The sequence below is a fragment of the Calliphora vicina genome, chromosome 2, assembly GCF_958450345.1.
Source record: "Calliphora vicina chromosome 2, idCalVici1.1, whole genome shotgun sequence".
In the NCBI taxonomy this organism is placed as follows: Eukaryota; Metazoa; Arthropoda; class Insecta; order Diptera; family Calliphoridae; genus Calliphora; species Calliphora vicina.
Genome location: NC_088781.1, coordinates 40765687 through 40786040, shown reverse-complemented (window position 1 = coordinate 40786040; position 20354 = coordinate 40765687). Strand labels below are relative to the sequence as shown.

Genomic DNA, 20354 nt, shown 5'->3' with positions numbered 1-20354 from the left:
TTGATGAAATTTAACAAAAATATAACATAAACTCTAGGGTTTATAATAACAGCACAAGAATGGAAATTAACGCTTAATGGCACTTGGGGTTAAAATGACACCAAACTTTTAAAATCATAATTTTTTATGGTTTTAGAAGCTTGGGGTCATTTCACGATTTAAGGGTTAACGTTTTTTGATTTTAGTAAAAGTTTCAGAGTATATTTAGAATTATCTGGACTATAATATTCTAATTAAGTTTTGCTTAAAATTCATAAGAGTAAGAAAATAGAGCTCATTGGCCTAAAAATTGCCAAATAATTGTTTTTTCTCGAAAATTTCAAAATTTAAATCGCAGGTACGGAAAAACTATAAGAGATATTTTCATAATTTTTTCACGATTTAATTTCCTATTATACTCTTAATAAATCCCAATGAGATGATCAAAAAATTCTGAAATTTGTTTAACAAAATTTTTAAAAATTTGAAAATGGAGTTTTGAAACTGCCGTTAAAAAAATTAAATTTTTTTGTTCATACCTAAGAATAGGTTAACGGTATCCTACGAAGACAAAAACTCATATACAAGTAAATATGGACATATTTTAAGTAAAAATGAGCTTTTATTTTAATATTTCTCAAAATATGTTAATTTTGTTCCAACATTTCTTGTTCTAGTGGCCTGAGACACGTTAATGGCCTGGCGAATTTTTAATAACTTTAAAATTTTTTAACCGATTTCTGTTTTTTATGTCTCATTAGAACGACAATTACGAACACATTTCGATTCTTTTAAATTGAATTACAAAAGTAATTTTTTAATGGCAAAATTTTTACAAAAACTGAAAAAAATGAATTTTTTCCCCTTGTAAATGCATCTCAAAACTTCAGAGGGCTTGCGGCACGTCTTAACCCCAACCGATTTACCTAAAATTTTTTCAGGATGATTTTTTTAATGGCCAAAATCCAACTTTCGTTTATTAAGGGCCACCCTAATGCGCACCTTTGAGCTTTGTGGATAATAATATTATAAATACGCTTCCTCATTGCATCCACTACACTGTACAACCATAAGTAATAATAGGCCTAACAGCAGATGTATAGATGCAATTGACCATAGTTGGTCGCAAGCCCCAATTCATGCCAATGGAGTTCCTGCATGTATAGTAGGCCTTAAGGCCCTTCTTTAATCTATCATGATTATTTATTTTCAATGACAAATTGCTTATTTATTTTCAATGATAATTTCCTATCAAGGAAGGTCCCTAAATACTTGGCTCCCCCTTATAAAATCAGCTCAACGCCGTCCAGTTTCGGCAAATTGAAAGTCTCCACCCTATATTTCCTGGTAAAGAGCACCAATTCTGTCTTCGATGGGTTTATACCCAACCCCTTAGTTCCTGCCCATAGAGATAACCATGTGCTTCCTACATGATGTCACTGGCAGTGGAGATAAACTTTCCTTTAATCTAAATCACCACGTCATCCGCATAGGCAACTATCTTCCTACCTTTAGACTCAAAGATTTTGAGAATAGAATTTACCCCCAGTAGCCACAAAAGAGGAGAAATAACTCCACCTTGCGGGGTGCATCTGGCAATCTTAGTCACTGGAAACAAATATTTATAAATGTGCAAATTGACTTGAACTTTCTTTCCTTCATTGAAAGTGACTTGTACACGTTCGATATGCTTCAAAATGGACTAAGAAGTATGACCCATACATGAAAGTTGTATTTAATTTTTGGTCGGATGTAGGTAATGTTAAAGTTCGTTCAGAAACATATGGAATACAGTAGGAGAAACAACAGGTTCTCTGAATTGACCTTGAATTCGTTTGTTATTAGCCTCTTTCTTTTTAGTAATTGGCGTTACATTTGCAAACTTCTAAGAAACAAGGTTAGCTAATGGACGGACCAGAGTCAATGAGTACTATTTCAAAACCAGATTCAATAAACCCTTTTAACAGCACGATCTCGAAAGTATATATTTTACATACTCTTTCGAGGTCGGGTAGCAAGAATTTCTTGCTAATAATTCATCCAAAAAGTTAGCTTTATTCACCATGTCAGTACATGTTCAATCATACCTTAAAAAAGTCGGAATTGAGGAACGAATGACCAAAAAGCTTTTACTGTCCCATTATTTTGAGAGTATATGAGCAATTGAATGCATTTCTTTTAAAATTCACAATTAGACCTTATTGAATGAAACCTCGATATGTAGATGATACCAAGAACCAGGTTTAACAATTATTTTATGGGAAATGGTGCCCTATAGTTTTCCTTATTATTACCGTTGTTGTTACTGTTACTGTCGCTAGTAATAGCTAACAAAATCTACTGATATTTTGTTGGCATTTTGGCCTTTTGGTATGTCATTTTATGTTTTAGTTTTTAGTATAAACTTTGAAACATATCCAAGCAAACCTACACCTACAGTCACACATACACAGCTATAAGCTCAAACATTTATATTATGTGAATGAGTATATAATATTTGTTGTTATTTGTATTAGCACCAAACATATTTACACTTACATATGTTCATAAGGGTGGCACCCTTTGTAGGGGAGGAGAAATTTGGTGAGCTGGATCCAAGGATAAAAAGGATCCCAGCAATTTCAAAACGTAAAGTAAATAAAGCAAGCATCAAGAAGAATAGAAGGCAAATTGGGTATCATACGAATTGAAGCTGAGAAACCGTGAACGATGATTTTGCATGTTTAAAATCCTTTCTGCACCGAATCATTACTTGCGAAAAATGGATGCATTACGATAACCCGAAGCGTAAGAGATCGATTGTGAAGTCCGGCGAACCAGCCGAATCGACACCTAAGCCAAATATCTATGGCTCTAAAGTAATGCTCTGCAGTAGGTGGGACCAAAATGGTCCTATATATTACGAGCTGCTAAAATCTGACCAGACCATCACAGCGATCAATGGCTGAAAAATGCCCAGAATATGCGGATAGACATGAAACCGTAATGTTGCAATATCTGTTAAAAAGTATTTAGAAAGAAGTGATTGGGAAGTTTTACCTCACACGCCTTATTGTCTAGCCATTGCCCCGTTCGACTACTATTTGTATAGATCGATGCAGAACGATCTCTCTGAGATACGCTTCACTTGAGAACAGAGTATCCGAAATTGGCTTGATTCGTTCTTGGTCTTAAAAGATGAGCAGCTATTTTGGCTCGGAATCCATATGTTACCATAAAGATGGAAAAAGGTCAGAGTTAATGGCCAATACTTTGAATAAATTTATATTGTACAAACATTTAAAAATATAATCTGACATAGGAAACAGTTTTTGTCACCTCTATATATTTTGTGCTTCAATTTAAGTTGGGATCAGTGACTCCTTATTTTTCCTCCATACAAACGGTACCATCCTAATGTACATACGTTGGTAACATTCTCTTAAAAGCAAACAAACAAAAAAGTAACAAACGAGTTGATTTACTTGAGATCTTAACATTAGATAAGTATTTGAAAGGAAACAGGGGTTTTCCTTAAATATTGTGTTGTGTGGCATGGTAATGGTGAGATTTTGTCAGGACGGGGGTCATGGTTGGCCAAAAATTTGTTTTAAAGTTTATGGTGAGGATTTTTGTTTTGTTTGTGTTGGCTTTTTCCAGGGATAGGAAATGTGAACTAGAATTTGCTGACCCAAACCAAATTTTTCTTATGATTTAAAATCTATTCATAGCCTATATATGATTGAAATATTCAGGAGTATTACTCCAAGTTATACACCTCTCAGCTTCATCAAGTGATTAAACAAGTCCGTTCTAATTTCATTGTTCCAAAAACTTATAATTGCCTCAACTCTCCCATCCCTGATATATGTATAATAGTAATTGCTTAAAGTTTGTTTAAGTTTGTGAAACCCCTTTTAAAATGTTTGCTGTTGTGATTTTCTGGGTTTTTCATCTTGTTGCTGCGAGAGAAATGTGTGTATTTCTATAAAGGAAACCCATAATGGTTTTTGGTATATATTATGTGGTCCGACTATACTGATGTGAGGTGAGCTGCTGAAGATGATGACGACGATGACGTTGATGTTGTGAATGTTTCCACAAACTTATGTTTATGATTAGTTGTCAGGCTACATAACTACTGCTGGTACGTAACTAGTATATGTTTCCTTTATTCTAAGGATATTTTAATTTTTTCGTTATTTTGTTCTAATTTGTTTTTGAAAAGGTAAACAAAATTTCTGAAAGGAAATTTCTCCGCAAAATGCAATTTATGTATGTATGTACATATTTTGGGTTGTTGTTAGTTTTTGTAATATTTTTGATGATGAGTTAAGGAAATATTAAATGAGTTTTATTTGCCACATTCTGAAACTTTTTTTAAAAAAAATAGGTTGAAATTTAGAAACAAGATTTTGTAATATTTTTAAGGTTAACTTAGAAGTCAGTTACAGACAAAAGTCTATGATAATTTTTGTACTCAAAATACTTTCAAATTACTGAACTAGTTCAGTTCTAGTTCAGTTCTAGTTCAGTTCTAGTTCAGTTCTAGTTCAGTTCTAGTTCAGTTCTAGTTCAGTTCTAGTTCAGTTCTAGTTCAGTTCTAGTTCAGTTCTAGTTCAGTTCTAGTTCAGTTCTAGTTCAGTTCTAGTTCAGTTCTAGTTCAGTTCTAGTTCAGTTCTAGTTCAGTTCTAGTTCAGTTCTAGTTCAGTTCTAGTTCAGTTCTAGTTCAGTTCTAGTTCAGTTCTAGTTCAGTTCTAGTTCAGTTCTAGTTCAGTTCTAGTTCAGTTCTAGTTCAGTTCTAGTTCAGTTCTAGTTCAGTTCTAGTTCAGTTCTAGTTCAGTTCTAGTTCAGTTCTAGTTCAGTTCTAGTTCAGTTCTAGTTCAGTTCTAGTTCAGTTCTAGTTCAGTTCTAGTTCAGTTCTAGTTCAGTTCTAGTTCAGTTCTAGTTCAGTTCTAGTTCAGTTCTAGTTCAGTTCTAGTTCAGTTCTAGTTCAGTTCTAGTTCAGTTCTAGTTCAGTTCTAGTTCAGTTCTAGTTCAGTTCTAGTTCAGTTCTAGTTCAGTTCTAGTTCAGTTCTAGTTCAGTTCTAGTTCAGTTCTAGTTCAGTTCTAGTTCAGTTCTAGTTCAGTTCTAGTTCAGTTCTAGTTCAGTTCTAGTTCAGTTCTAGTTCAGTTCTAGTTCAGTTCTAGTTCAGTTCTAGTTCAGTTCTAGTTCAGTTCTAGTTCAGTTCTAGTTCAGTTCTAGTTCAGTTCTAGTTCAGTTCTAGTTCAGTTCTAGTTCAGTTCTAGTTCAGTTCTAGTTCAGTTCTAGTTCAGTTCTAGTTCAGTTCTAGTTCAGTTCTAGTTCAGTTCTAGTTCAGTTCTAGTTCAGTTCTAGTTCAGTTCTAGTTCAGTTCTAGTTCAGTTCTAGTTCAGTTCTAGTTCAGTTCTAGTTCAGTTCTAGTTCAGTTCTAGTTCAGTTCTAGTTCAGTTCTAGTTCAGTTCTAGTTCAGTTCTAGTTCAGTTCTAGTTCAGTTCTAGTTCAGTTCTAGTTCAGTTCTAGTTCAGTTCTAGTTCAGTTCTAGTTCAGTTCTAGTTCAGTTCTAGTTCAGTTCTAGTTCAGTTCTAGTTCAGTTCTAGTTCAGTTCTAGTTCAGTTCTAGTTCAGTTCTAGTTCAGTTCTAGTTCAGTTCTAGTTCAGTTCTAGTTCAGTTCTAGTTCAGTTCTAGTTCAGTTCTAGTTCAGTTCTAGTTCAGTTCTAGTTCAGTTCTAGTTCAGTTCTAGTTCAGTTCTAGTTCAGTTCTAGTTCAGTTCTAGTTCAGTTCTAGTTCAGTTCTAGTTCAGTTCTAGTTCAGTTCTAGTTCAGTTCTAGTTCAGTTCTAGTTCAGTTCTAGTTCAGTTCTAGTTCAGTTCTAGTTCAGTTCTAGTTCAGTTCTAGTTCAGTTCTAGTTCAGTTCTAGTTCAGTTCTAGTTCAGTTCTAGTTCAGTTCTAGTTCAGTTCTAGTTCAGTTCTAGTTCAGTTCTAGTTCAGTTCTAGTTCAGTTCTAGTTCAGTTCTAGTTCAGTTCTAGTTCAGTTCTAGTTCAGTTCTAGTTCAGTTCTAGTTCAGTTCTAGTTCAGTTCTAGTTCAGTTCTAGTTCAGTTCTAGTTCAGTTCTAGTTCAGTTCTAGTTCAGTTCTAGTTCAGTTCTAGTTCAGTTCTAGTTCAGTTCTAGTTCAGTTCTAGTTCAGTTCTAGTTCAGTTCTAGTTCAGTTCTAGTTCAGTTCTAGTTCAGTTCTAGTTCAGTTCTAGTTCAGTTCTAGTTCAGTTCTAGTTCAGTTCTAGTTCAGTTCTAGTTCAGTTCTAGTTCAGTTCTAGTTCAGTTCTAGTTCAGTTCTAGTTCAGTTCTAGTTCAGTTCTAGTTCAGTTCTAGTTCAGTTCTAGTTCAGTTCTAGTTCAGTTCTAGTTCAGTTCTAGTTCAGTTCTAGTTCAGTTCTAGTTCAGTTCTAGTTCAGTTCTAGTTCAGTTCTAGTTCAGTTCTAGTTCAGTTCTAGTTCAGTTCTAGTTCAGTTCTAGTTCAGTTCTAGTTCAGTTCTAGTTCAGTTCTAGTTCAGTTCTAGTTCAGTTCTAGTTCAGTTCTAGTTCAGTTCTAGTTCAGTTCTAGTTCAGTTCTAGTTCAGTTCTAGTTCAGTTCTAGTTCAGTTCTAGTTCAGTTCTAGTTCAGTTCTAGTTCAGTTCTAGTTCAGTTCTAGTTCAGTTCTAGTTCAGTTCTAGTTCAGTTCTAGTTCAGTTCTAGTTCAGTTCTAGTTCAGTTCTAGTTCAGTTCTAGTTCAGTTCTAGTTCAGTTCTAGTTCTAGTTCAGTTCTAGTTCAGTTCTAGTTCAGTTCTAGTTGAGTTCTAGTTGAGTTCTAGTTGAGTTCTAGTTCAGTTCTAGTTCAGTTCTACTTCAGTTCTACTTTATTTCTAGTTCAGTTCTAGTTAAGAAAATAATCACAAAACTTTTTTGGGAATATCGTCGTAAATAAGAGGATTATGATCAGAATTTCCAACAAGTTTAAGATTTCCTTAAAACTGTCTTTACTTTCAATTGATTGTAAAACAACCACGTCCAAGCTATTAAAACTTGTTAATATAAAATTGGCATTTGACCGCAAAGTGTCAAAACAGTTGAAATTTAAAAATTATGTTTTTCACTAAATACTTTAACAGATTTATAACCTTTTTTCTACTCATAATCCAAGTATTATATTCAATAATACAAGTAATAAAACATCTTTATACTCATTCTTCCTCCTTAGTCTTATTTTTCCAAAAGGGAAATGATTTTGAAATTTTCCACCCTTTCATTTTGCAAACAAATATAAATAGCTAACCGACAAAATTTTTATTGCAAACCATTTACTTTACGGAATAGTACTACAATAAATTGAAAGGGATCAAAAAGATTAAGTTGATTTTATTTGATGTTTTTTAAACCTACACAAAGCAATAAAATGAGACTAATGTAATATGTATATGGATATGTTAAAGGTCAAACTGAAGGGGGTAATAACTAGAAGTCATAAGAATGTTAATAACAGAGAGAGAGAAGATGTAAAGGGATAAATAACTACTGTTAAGCTCTTATTATATGCTTTATTATGGTGTTAACGGTATAAGAAAGTTGGTAATTTCGGTTATAATTTGAACAATATAATATTCAGGATTCTGGTCGAATTGACGTTGTTCTTCCATTCGTAAGTCTCAATGTATGTTGAAATCAACTTTATAAGTCTAAAAATAATCTTAACTTAACATCACCAGAAAATTGTATGATTATTTTCATGTTGCAGAATGCGACATTCTTACTAATTTTCACTGAACAAAAATAATTAAATATTAACATTTGTTTTTTCTTATTTCCATTTTCCGACTGCATCTAGAAAAATGCAAAAATCTGCGAATTGGATCACAATGTTTTAAGCCTTCGTGCTAAACCAATATAAAAAAAAGAGAGTTACTTCTTTATGTTGTATCTTAATATTTTATGCGAAGGAATTTTCAGAATATATTCCATTTCCTGGGAAAGCAAAAGAAAAAATCTTAATAATTTATATAAATTTACTAGCAAAAGTAAATAGAACACTTTTATTTCATGACAACATATTATATCTTTACAGTTGACATTTCATTTTACACGAAATAGAAAAACTATTTCTATTTAACACTTTGCACTTTTAAAATTCTTAAGAACTGGGAGGAAAGCAAACTTGTTTAGTAATATTATAATTAGAAATAGTTGTAGATTTGTGAATTAAAATTTATTTTAAAAATAGAAAATTCCTTTTAAATTTATTTAAATTCACAAATCAAAAACTAAAAAGAAAAAAAATTAATAAAAAGTTTAATTCTTAAGAATTTAAAAGTTTAATGTAAAAATAAATCATTTATTTAAATTTAATGGATTTTTATTTAATTTTAGAAATGTAACATGGAATTAAATTTAGCATTTTTTTCATGAAATTCTAAAAATATGATTTCTTTTGAAAATATATGATTTTTTTGTAATTTTATATATGTAATTAATTTTCTTTATATTTTTTTCCAGATAGAATTTAATGAACTTATATGACTTGAACACTGTAAGTATAATATACAGTGGTGGTCAAAACATATGCAACCAGCAACAGAATTTTACAAAAGTTGTTTAAACTAGTTTAAGATGTAAACAAAAATATTCATTTTCTTATAATATTTTTTAATTAATGCTTTAAAAATAAGAATATGAAATTTAATTCAGAATTGTTTGCATTGAAAAGAAAAAAAAATTAAAAAACTACGTATGGGTTGATATTTCATTGGCCAAAACATATGCAACTAATTGCTTTTAAAACATTTCTGTCTATAAAACTTAATATTTCGTTGCAAATCCTATATTTTCAATGACGGCCTTACATCGGCAAGGCAGTGAAGCTATCAAATTGGTAATAAAATTTGCAGGAATAGCGTTCCAAGCATCTACCAATCCTTGAATCATAATATCTGAATTAGTGCAATTTTCGGGGTCGATTCTTTGATTAACGATTTCCCAAATGTTCTCAATGGGATTTAAATCTAGTAATTGTGGTGGCCATTCCATTACCGAAACTCTTTCTTGTGCTAACCACGATTTAACAACATGTGAAGAATGCTTGGGGTCGTTATCGTGCTGAATAACTCATCGAAGAGACATATTATCCACAGCATTTGGAAGCATTACTCTTTCCAAGATGTCTCTATAGATAAATCCATCCATTATTTCATTAATTTAGAGCGATGGGACAACTCCAGCAACAGAAAAACTGCCCCCATACCATTACGTTGCATCCTCCATGTTTCAGTGTCTTTTTACAGTATCGTGCTTGAAGCCGCGTGTTAAGTGGTCGTCTTACGTAACACATGAAATCACTTCCGATGATATTAAATTCGGATTCGTCGCTAAATAGGACAGTCGTCCATTTGTTTTCTGGCCAATTTAAATACTCCATAGCAAACTTCAAACGTTTCTTTTGATTACGTTTTGATATAAGCGGTTTTTGCGCGTAGGGAAAACGTCGGTGAAGCATGCAGGATGCAACGTAATGGTATGGGGGTTGTTTTTCTGCTGCTGGAGTTGTCCCATCGCTCTAAATTAATGAAATAATGGATGGATTTATCTATAGAGACATCTTGGAAAGAGTAATGCTTCCAAATTCTGAGGATAATATGCCTCTTCGATGAGTTATTCAGCACGATAACGACCCCAAGCACTCTTCACATGTTGTTAAATCGTGGTTAGCACAAGAAAGAGTTTCGGTAATGGAATGGCCACCACAATTACTAGATTTAAATCCCATTGAGAATATTTGGGAAATCGTTAATCAAAGAATCGACCCCGAAAATTGCACTAATTCAGATATTATGATTCAAGGATTGGTAGATGCTTGGAACGCTATTCCTGCAAATTTTATTACCAATTTGATAGCTTCACTGCCTTGTCGATGTAAGGCCGTCATTGAAAATATAGGATTTGCCACGAAATATTAAGTTTTATAGACAGAAATGTTTTAAAAGCAATTAGTTGCATATGTTTTGACCAATGAAATATCAACCCATACGTAGTTTTTTATTTTTTTTTTTCTTTTCAATGCAAAAAATTCTGAATTGAATTTCATATTCTTATTTTTAAAGCATTAATTAAAAAATATTATAAGCAAATTAATATTTTCGTTTACATCTTAAACTAGTTTAAACCACTTTTGTAAAATTCTGTTTCTGGTTGCATATGTTTTGACCACCACTGTATATATAATTTATGAATAATCTAAGAATTATTGATTCGCATTTAAGAAACTTCCTAGTTATACTCATCCCCATGAGTGGCAAATGTATATGTAAATAAGTTTGTTATTCCGTTTGTAATTTCCGCCTTTTTCGCGATCCCATAAAGTGTATGTATCCGTCTGTCTGTTGAAATGAACTTTCCGAAACCCCCAAATAACTCACATACATCATTGATAAATCTATATATTCGCCATAGTCCAACTTAGATTGCTGTTTAAAATCGAAAAAATCGTCAAACAAATGGCTGAGATATAATTACAAAACCGCGACAACCTCGATTTTTTTTAAACTTTCTTTTCAATAAAAATGTTTTCACCAAAAATTGGTTTTAATACCTCACATACATCATTTATAAATCAATATATTCGTTACTTAGATTGCTATTTAAAATCGAGAAAAGGGTGCTGTGGCTTAATTGGTTAGCGCGTTTGATCATTAAGCATGATATGGTATTTGTGGCATGGGATCGATTCCTAGCCGCTGCCAATCAACAACATCAGTTTATAATAATTATTAGTTTACTAATAACTAATATTACAGCGCCCTCCTTCGGTGGTATAAAACTAAAACGCCACCGAAGTTAAATAATTATATTAAATGTGGTTGGCTTGACTAAGGCACCATCTCACCACCAGAGGCGCTGCAACCTGCATTAATAACAAACATAACGCGCAATTGCAGAGTTGTCTATTAAAAGTTTTTCTCCTCCTTTCACCACCTTTTCTTCTACACTCTATCACCTTTCCAAAGAAAGTAACACAATTATATATAGGCATATTAATTGCCTGAGTGTTACTTCTCTGTTTTTTTAAAAAAAGATTTGTTAAACTATTTTTATACTCATTAGTCTAAAAGTTACATATCAGCATTTCCACGATCAAGAACGCGACAATTGTACGCCTTAGTAACGAAGAAATATAAAGAAATCTCAACAATTTTGTTTCTTGTTTCTATTATTTGATAGCATTTTAGTAGCAGTGATTTAGTATAAAAAGTAGATTTGGCTGTTTTGTTGTTTCCAATATATCAACAAAAAACCTAGGATCCAGAACACTGCAAAAAATAAAACTTATTTTCGATTGCATCTAGAAAGATGCACAAGTCTGCGAAATGGAGCATAACAACTATAATTTTGAAGTGATTTTTTTAAACTTAAGTTGATTAATATGGCTTTCTGTATATAGTTGTCCTGTTAAATGATTTAGCACGTGACATTTCTAATGTCAACGTATTTTTCGCCACGTTTGTAATAAGAATTAGTTTCAGTAATTTCAATAAAAGCTGTGTATGTATTATTTATTGGTTCGACATGCTTTTAATAAGTGTTTTAATAATTTTAAATTTTAATTAAGCCCATTTGTAATGCATTTTGCTTTTATTTTTTTACAACATTTTTCTGTTTTATACAACATATTTCACTTTTTTTACAGCTTGCTATTTGTTTATAGCAATTTCATTAAATGTATGGCTTATCTTCAGCTGTTGTAATACTTTAGTATATCTCTTTTCATTTTCCCTAAATACCGCATTGTTGCTTCCATTTTTCTTTTAGAGCACCTTTTACTCATCTAAAAGTGCATTTTAAAATTCAAAAAAAACTTTGTTTTTGAAAAACTACACACTTGCGATAGCGAACGCGACATTATAAAATAATCAAAATAAAATGTTTGAAGTGCTTATTATATGCTGTGAAATTTTTTAGTTAAATTCACTCCACTTTATTAGAACGATCGCTGATTTAGGTATCTGAACGCGTAAAAAATAAATTAAAATTTTGTTCTAATCGAGAAAGATATGGAAAATGCTGGAAATTCTGTCTTCTTTTCAAAAATGTGTACAATTTGTAATAATTAAAAAAATCACAGAAGACTTTTTGCAAAAACAAGGAAAAATGCTTTCAGTTGTGTTTTTGTGCAAATCAGTTCAAAATGTTATACTGAAAATATCGGAGATTTGTAATTGCAAATCCAAAAATATACAAAAAAAAATCTCATAAATGGAATTTTTAATATTTTTGTCAATATTTATAATAAATAAAAGCGGTAAAGTTATCTTTCAGAGAAATGTTAATATACCATACTTTTTTAAATGCTTTGCATAACTAAAAAAAAATTTAAGTACTTTTTTCACCAAAATTTTCGTAAAAATTTAATTAATTTTATAATGAGGATCGTAATCTATAAGAGATAATCTAAAGTTGTAAGCAGGTTTTTTGTTTCGGATCGGAACGATTCTCTATTAGCTCAAAATTTAAAACTTAAACTCAACTCTACATCTTCTATTGCCGTGTGGAGTTTTATATAAATTGGACTATCCGTTTAGAAATTATATGTAGATTTATATTCAGTTTTATGAAATTCCCAGTGTTCTGTGCCACTCTTGCGTATACTTAATTTTTAAATTTCTCTAACACTCATACTCATCTGTGTTAATTTACAACTTTTTTTTTTGACCATCTAATACTACAACTATTTAATTTCATAGAAATGTAACATAAAACTTGCAATCAAATAAAAGAGATAGCACAACTACAAAGACTAATGGAAATCTACACAAATTAACCATAATTCCACTAACTAACTGTATTGTATTAACTGCTCTTCTTAAACTCCTTTGTATAAATTCTTCTCTTAACACACATACACACAATTATAATTAACACTATTAAAAGCAAACACGTACTCTGCATGGATCTCTTACTACAAAAGCAATAATAACAACGAACATAAAAACTACACAAGAAAACAACTACAGCAAGAAAAAAATACTCATAAAAAATTTACAAGTGTTAGTAGGAAAGAGAGCGAGAGATAAACTTGAAACATAAACACAAACGAACACATGCTAGAACATGATGCTGAACAAGCAACAACAACATTTACATTCGTACGTACATATGTAAAAACATATGTACATACGTATAAGTATGCACAAAAAATAACGGAAGAATAATTTATTAAACAAAGAATAACAACAACAAGAAGAAGAACTTCAACCAAAACAAAAAGAATAATATAAAATGACTTTGAATGTTTGTGCGTCCTTGACATCACAAATGAAATAAATAAAAAACAAAAACCAAAAATAACAACAACTACCCTAAAAAGAAATGAGCTGACTTGTTTTTCTTTAAACAAAAATCGTAAAATAAACTAAAAAAAACAGAAGTATTTTTTAAGTCTATTTTAAAGAACAACAAATAAAAATTGTAGGAAATTTTGAAATAAGAAATATTATGGCGATTAGGCTAAAGGCTGCAACTAGAGCAAAACAACTATAAAAAACATACATAAATAAACAACAAATAATCATTCAGCAGACAGAATAAAAAGAAATATAACTGAAGTTGGCTTTTCGACTCTAACTTTTGCAGGGATGGGTAAAGTTGGCTTTTTAGCATTACAGTTCTTGGCATTTTCACAAAAAAAAAATAAATTTGGTGAAAATAGGTGAGAAAATCTTTGCTTATATCTCAGCTATTTGCTGATTTTCTCGAACATTTATTTAGCAGTCTAAGTTAAACTATTGCATATATATTGATACATATGGGGACGCCGATAATTTCATTTCAGCTATACTGACTCCGCTATCTATAAGGATCCAGAATATGTATATATACTTTATGGGGTTGCAAATAAAAAAATTTAGAAATTACAAACGGAATTAAATATTTTTGCCACTGATGGTGAAATAGGAAAAATATCGTATAAGCCAGAAAATGTCTGGCGATAAGAAGCAAAATTATGCTAAAGAAAAGAGAATCAAACAAACATAGGGAAAGCAATAAAAAAGGCAGAAAATTCATTGATAGTGGGTTAAAGTTTTTGTTGAAATTACTGCATGTGGAAAATATGTCGCGTTATAAATGTCGCATGCTCAATCATACAAAAGATTGTAGAAATACATTTCAAAATTACAGAACACCACTGTACTACATTATTTTTAAAAAAATTACTTTAAAAAATTATGTTTTGCCTTTTTCTAGAAGCAGACGAAGATGAGTTATATTTTTTTTCTAGATAAACCGGCCTTTTAAATTAAATCCAATACAAGAATGGAAACAAAAAGATATTTTTGTATTTTTTATTTATTTTCACTTCAAAGGCGTACGAATGTCACGTTCTTAACAGTGAAAATGCAGATTATATTTTTATCAAATTCACAAGTTATTCTAAAAAATCCGTTTTCAGTGACCTATAAGTCAGACAGTTTTAGTCCGATTTTTAATTGTGTATCGTGCTTGTTAAGAAAACTGATTACGCTTTATAATTACATGCATTTATTGATACATTTGTAAGTTATAGGTATTTTTTATGTTAAGAATATCTAAAAACAAAACAAATTTTACCAACTTTTTTAATTTTAGTCGCTTTTCATTGATGATTTTGATATGAAAGCTTATAAAAATTTATATCAATGTATAAAGAAAATTAAGTTCTTAACAAGACATGGTTTTAATTTTTCAAATCGGATGAAAACTGTAAAAGTTATTCAACTTTTCATTAATACGTTTTTTAGTATTTTCTCCCTCATCGCATATGAATAAAAAAAAACAAAAAACTACGCAAAAAATAATTGGGGGATTCAAACGGTCGTATTGTCATAATGTCGTAAAATATTTTTTTAGTTTAAACAAATTCTTGTTGAAAAAAGTGTTATTTTAAGACAAACCAATAAGCATATTTCTAAAAGCCTTATTAGTTTATAACTTTTATGTTTGAAACCCAACAAAAATTTATTTAAACTAAAAAAATATTTTATGACATTATGACAATACGACCTAATAGGAGACCGTTTGAATCCCCCAAATATTTGTAAAATTTTTAATTGACAAGGTAAATTTTTTGAAAATTTTTCGAAAAAGTTTAAGAACTTTTGCAAATATAAACCGATTTTACTTGGGGACCCATAGGATCCATTGTGATACCCTTTAGAAATGTAACCCGGTGTAAACTTGATGTGAAGAGAATAAGTGAAATTGGAGAGATAAGAAAGAAGTCAGGTAAGATAAAGATAACTAAAGACCCAGACCAAAAAAAACTATGAAAGAAAAAAATAAAGAATAAGGACAGGATATAAGTATAGACTCGGATTCACAGAGTGCCGTTACCTAATAGATTCTCTAGATAATATCTAGATATATCCCCCAGTTCATCCTGGAATCTATTCCCTAGGCATTTTTGCCTGAGATCCTGTAGCCTAGGACAGAATCTGCTCAACCGTTTCTAGTTCTTCAATATCCTCGCACAACCTACAGAAGTGCTGTGCGCCCATTTACCAATGAAGGCTCCAATTAAGCAGTCCCTGGTTATCACTCCTACTAAAAATCTGAGACTTTTGTTATCCAACCCAGTTAGTATTGTGGTTCCCCTTCCATCCAATTTTGTCCGTCCTACTACACTAATATTGGTTCGGAATCTTTCGAAGATCAACCTATAATATTGGGATATAGGATGTTAAAACTCCCAGTCCCTACTAATATAGTCCAGATCCGAACCCTATTTGGCCAGTTCGTCTGCTATATCATTTCCATGTGTGTTACCTTATTTCTTCAAAAATTAAGCCGGATCTCGCGTTATGGTCAACGAAGATCCTTACCGCACCATTATCAATAATTTTTTGTTTGAAAATATAGATGAAATTGATCCGGGTGGTTTCAACAGGAGGGCACTACGTGACATACGGCGACCTCAATCATTGATTTATTGAAATCAAAATTTTTCGATAACTTGATTTCGAGAAATGGACCTCTGTCCATTGACCTCCAAGGTCTTTCGGTTATTTCCTGTGGGACCACGTGTAGTCAATGGTATATGCTGATAAACCAGCAGCTATTGGCGCCATGGAGGCCAACATTGTTCGTGTAATTCGTGACATATGACCAGCAGGGCTCGAAAAAGTGTCCCAAAATTGGACGTCCATGATGCGCTTCGTGGAGAAAAGCCGTGGTGATTATTTTCAAATGTTAAAGCCATGAATTCATCTTTTGAATAATTTTTTTTTTGATTAAATTTTAGTTTTTGTGTCATTTTTTGCAATTTCAAGTTCGGACTTAAAAAACACCCATTACAAAGGAAAACAAATTATCTGGAAAAACTTTAGTAGCGAGAGTTTGTAAGCTTTTGATCTAAAACTTGGTCGTTGATATAATTTGTAATTTGTATTTCACATTCCTGTCTCCTAGACACCACCCCAGCTTAAATTGTGGTACTTTTTCTTAATTTTCTCATACTAAGGAAATTAAACTGACCATCCTCTTCCTTCTTTTCCTCTTCATCATTATTTATATAGACAGTTTTCGCTTTAGATTTGGCTTTGAAACTGTGTGTTTAAGGGAAATTTAGCTGTAAACTAAATTTGTTCTCTTACTTCTCTCTCTCCCTCCTCCTCCCCAAATTCATAGTTTTGTTATGTTAAGTATGTGTTTGCCTTCCCCAAAATATCCCAGGAGACTAATTGTGAGCAAATGTTTGTTTGGTTTTGTAGTGTTTGCTTTTTATTTTCGTTTAGTATTTCTGCTATTATGGTTGATTATCGACTAAAAACCACCAGTAATACCAAAAAATACAAAAAAAAAACTTTAAATGGCCAACAGAAATCATTGTACTAAACAAACAAACAACCTTTAAAACCCAGCTGCTTGGTTAAAATAGCTGATAATGTGGTTGTTTTGACTGGAGAGCACTATAAAAACAACAAAAACAATAATAATAGCAACAGAAACAACAACAATAATAATGAAAACTAAGGAAAACAACAAAACCAAAACATGATTGTTGATGTCCGCAAAACACTCTGGGCGCCATTGCCAGCATTTTGCAACGACTTTTGACCAATGTTTATGGCCATTTAAATAACAAGTCCTTTGGTCAAATATCGACAAAACTAAACATGTAGCATGTAGCAGCAGCAAATGAACACATGCTTAAATGTAATGTAAAGTTTAAAGGCATATTTTCAAATCTTATTACGAAAATGTTCTTTAAAATTACAAAATTGTAGATATTAAACATCTGTACTTGCCACAAAATGTGGCCTTGTAATTTCTAGGAATATATTGTTTATTGTATTCAAACTCATTTCAAATTAACTTTAGTTTCTTGTTATTTTTCAAGGCCACCTTGGCAGCTACTGCTAACTGATTTAAACACGCAATTTGTTTTCCTAAAATTCCATATTTTTTCCATAAATTAAGCTACTTATCATGTCTTTGATTTTAGTAGACACATTTAATCTCTTTACTTTTTATTATTGTATTTCTTAAGGGTAGCTTAGAACACGCACATTTATTTCTGATTAAAATTCCTTCTATTAAACAGCCGGGCCTGCCTGCCTGCCTTCCATACTACATACACAAGCAATTTATGAAATTTTTAATAAATTATTAAATTTATGTTTTACACGTAAAATAGAAATTAATTTATCTTTGGTAATTACCAACTTGTCCAAAAATCCAAACTGAAAACACACAAAAACCAAAGAAACAAACAACCGACCAAACAACCAAACCAACAAACAAAAAACCAACAAAATTCTTGGTTCACAAAAGGAGGTCCAAAATAACAAAAAACGAATTGAAAACTTTACCAGCAACAAAATGTTCTCTATGGAATATTCGTACAGTGTGCAATATGAAAAATTGTTTAGAGAGTAGGCGCACTGTGGCACAATTTTTTAAATATGGACCAACAGTATTTTTATACTAAGATTGGCTACCAATTCAAAACGTTAAAAAGGTACCAGTAACGCTAATTTGGTCTATTTTGGTAGCTATAGTTTAGCGATTACGGCATTTGTTGTTATTATAGTAACGGTTGGCCCCGGTTGCTCTGCAACAGACAACTTTTCTATAGAAAAAGTTGCTCTGCAACAGACAACTTTTCTATAGAAAAAGTTGCTCTGCAACAGACAACTTTTTTATAGAAAAAGTTGCTCTGCTACAGACAACTTTTCTATAGAAAAAGTTGCTCTGCTACAGACAACTTTTCTATAGAAAAAGTTGCTCTGCTACAGACAACTTTTCTATAGAAAAAGTTGCTCTGCTACAGACAACTTTTCTATAGAAAAAGTTGCTCTGCTACAGACAACTTTTCTATAGAAAAAGTTGCTCTGCTACAGACAACTTTTCTATAGAAAAAGTTGCTCTGCTACAGACAACTTTTCTATAGAAAAAGTTGCTCTGCTACAGACAACTTTTCTATAGAAAAAGTTGCTCTGCTACAGACAACTTTTCTATAGAAAAAGTTGCTCTGCTACAGACAACTTTTCTATAGAAAAAGTTGCTCTGCTACAGACAACTTTTCTATAGAAAAAGTTGCTCTGCAACAGACAAATTTTTCTATAGAAAAAGTTGCTCTGCAACAGACAAATTTTTCTATAGAAAAAGTTGCTCTGCAACAGACAAATTTTTCTATAGAAAAAATTGCTCTGCAACAGACAAATTTTTCTATAGAAAAAATTGCTCTGCAACAGACAAATTTTTCTATAGAAAAAGTTGCTGTGCAACAGACAAATTTTTCTATAGAAAAAGTTGCTCTGCAACAGACAAATTTTTCTATAGAAAAAGTTGCTCTGCAACAGACAAATTTTTCTATAGAAAAAGTTGCTCTGCAACAGACAAATTTTTCTATAGAAAAAGTTGCACTGCTACATACAACTTTTCTATAGAAACAGTTGCTCTGCTACAGACAACTTTTCTATAGAAAAAGTTGCTCTGCTACAGACAACTTTTCTATAGAAAAAGTTGCTCTGCTACAGACAACTTTTCTATAGAAAAAGTTGCTCTGCTACTGACAACTTTTCTATGGAAAAAGTTGCTTTGAAACAGACAACTTTTCTATAGAAAATGTTGCTCTGCAACAACTTTTTTATAGAAAAAAGTTTCTCTGTTACAGACAACTTTTGTATGGAAAAAGTTGCTCTGTTACATACAACTTTTCTATCGAAAAAGTTTCTCTGCTACAGTTGCTCTGCAACAGACAAATTTTTCTATAGAAAAAGTTGCTCTGCAACAGACAAATTTTTCTATAGAAAAAGTTGCTCTGCAACAGACAAATTTTTCTATAGAAAAAGTTGCTCTGCAACAGACAAATTTTTCTATAGAAAAAGTTGCTCTGCAACAGACAAATTTTTCTATAGAAAAAATTGCTCTGCAACAGACAAATTTTTCTATAGAAAAAATTGCTCTGCAACAGACAAATTTTTCTATAGAAAAAGTTGCTGTGCAACAGACAAATTTTTCTATAGAAAAAGTTGCTCTGCAACAGACAAATTTTTCTATAGAAAAAGTTGCACTGCTACATACAACTTTTCTATAGAAACAGTTGCTCTGCTACAGACAACTTTTCTATAGAAAAAGTTGCTCTGCTACAGACAACTTTTCTATAGAAAAAGTTGCTCTGCTACAGACAACTTTTCTATAGAAAAAGTTGCTCTGCTACTGACAACTTTTCTATGGAAAAAGTTGCTTTGAAACAGACAACTTTTCTATAGAAAATGTTGCTCTGCAACAGAAAAATTTTCAATAGAAAATGTTGCTCTGCAACAGAAAACTTTTCTATAGAAAAAGTTGCTCTGCAACAGACAACTTTTCTATAGTAGAAGTTGCTCTGCAACAAACAACTTTTTTATAGAAAAAGTGGATCTGGTAGGGTGCTGTCAGTTAAACATTTTTTGAGAGTTTTGACCATATTTTTTGCAAATTCTCCCACCATGGGTAACACAAAAGGCAAGATGAAAAGAATCTTAAAATTTATGATAGTCATTAGAGAATGTAAAAGTGTTAATGGCACTTGCCACACAACTGTGTGGCAATATAGACAAACAGCAAAACAAACAAAAAATATTTCCAACTCTTCTAATACATACAAATGTATTCTTTGGATAATAGAAAAAATATTCTAACAAAACTAAATGTTGGTGTTTGTTTTTTGGGGTTTTATGCTGGTTATTTGTTGTGAAAAATAAAGAAACGAAAAATAGCCACTCTCAATTTAATTTTGTTTTTCTCACTTTATACACATTTTAACATTAACTAACTCTACCGAATAATATGTAATAATAGTATTGTAATACTTACAAGAAGTATTTTTAGTTTAGA

General features: G+C 31.6%; 1 protein-coding gene across 1 annotated transcript in view; it reads right to left on the bottom strand.

Moving 5' to 3' along the window:
* Positions 1-20354, bottom strand: part of LOC135950403 (protein eyes shut-like) — a 63742-nt gene that overhangs the window by 10375 nt on the left and 33013 nt on the right. The gene's annotated exons all lie outside the window — the stretch shown is intronic.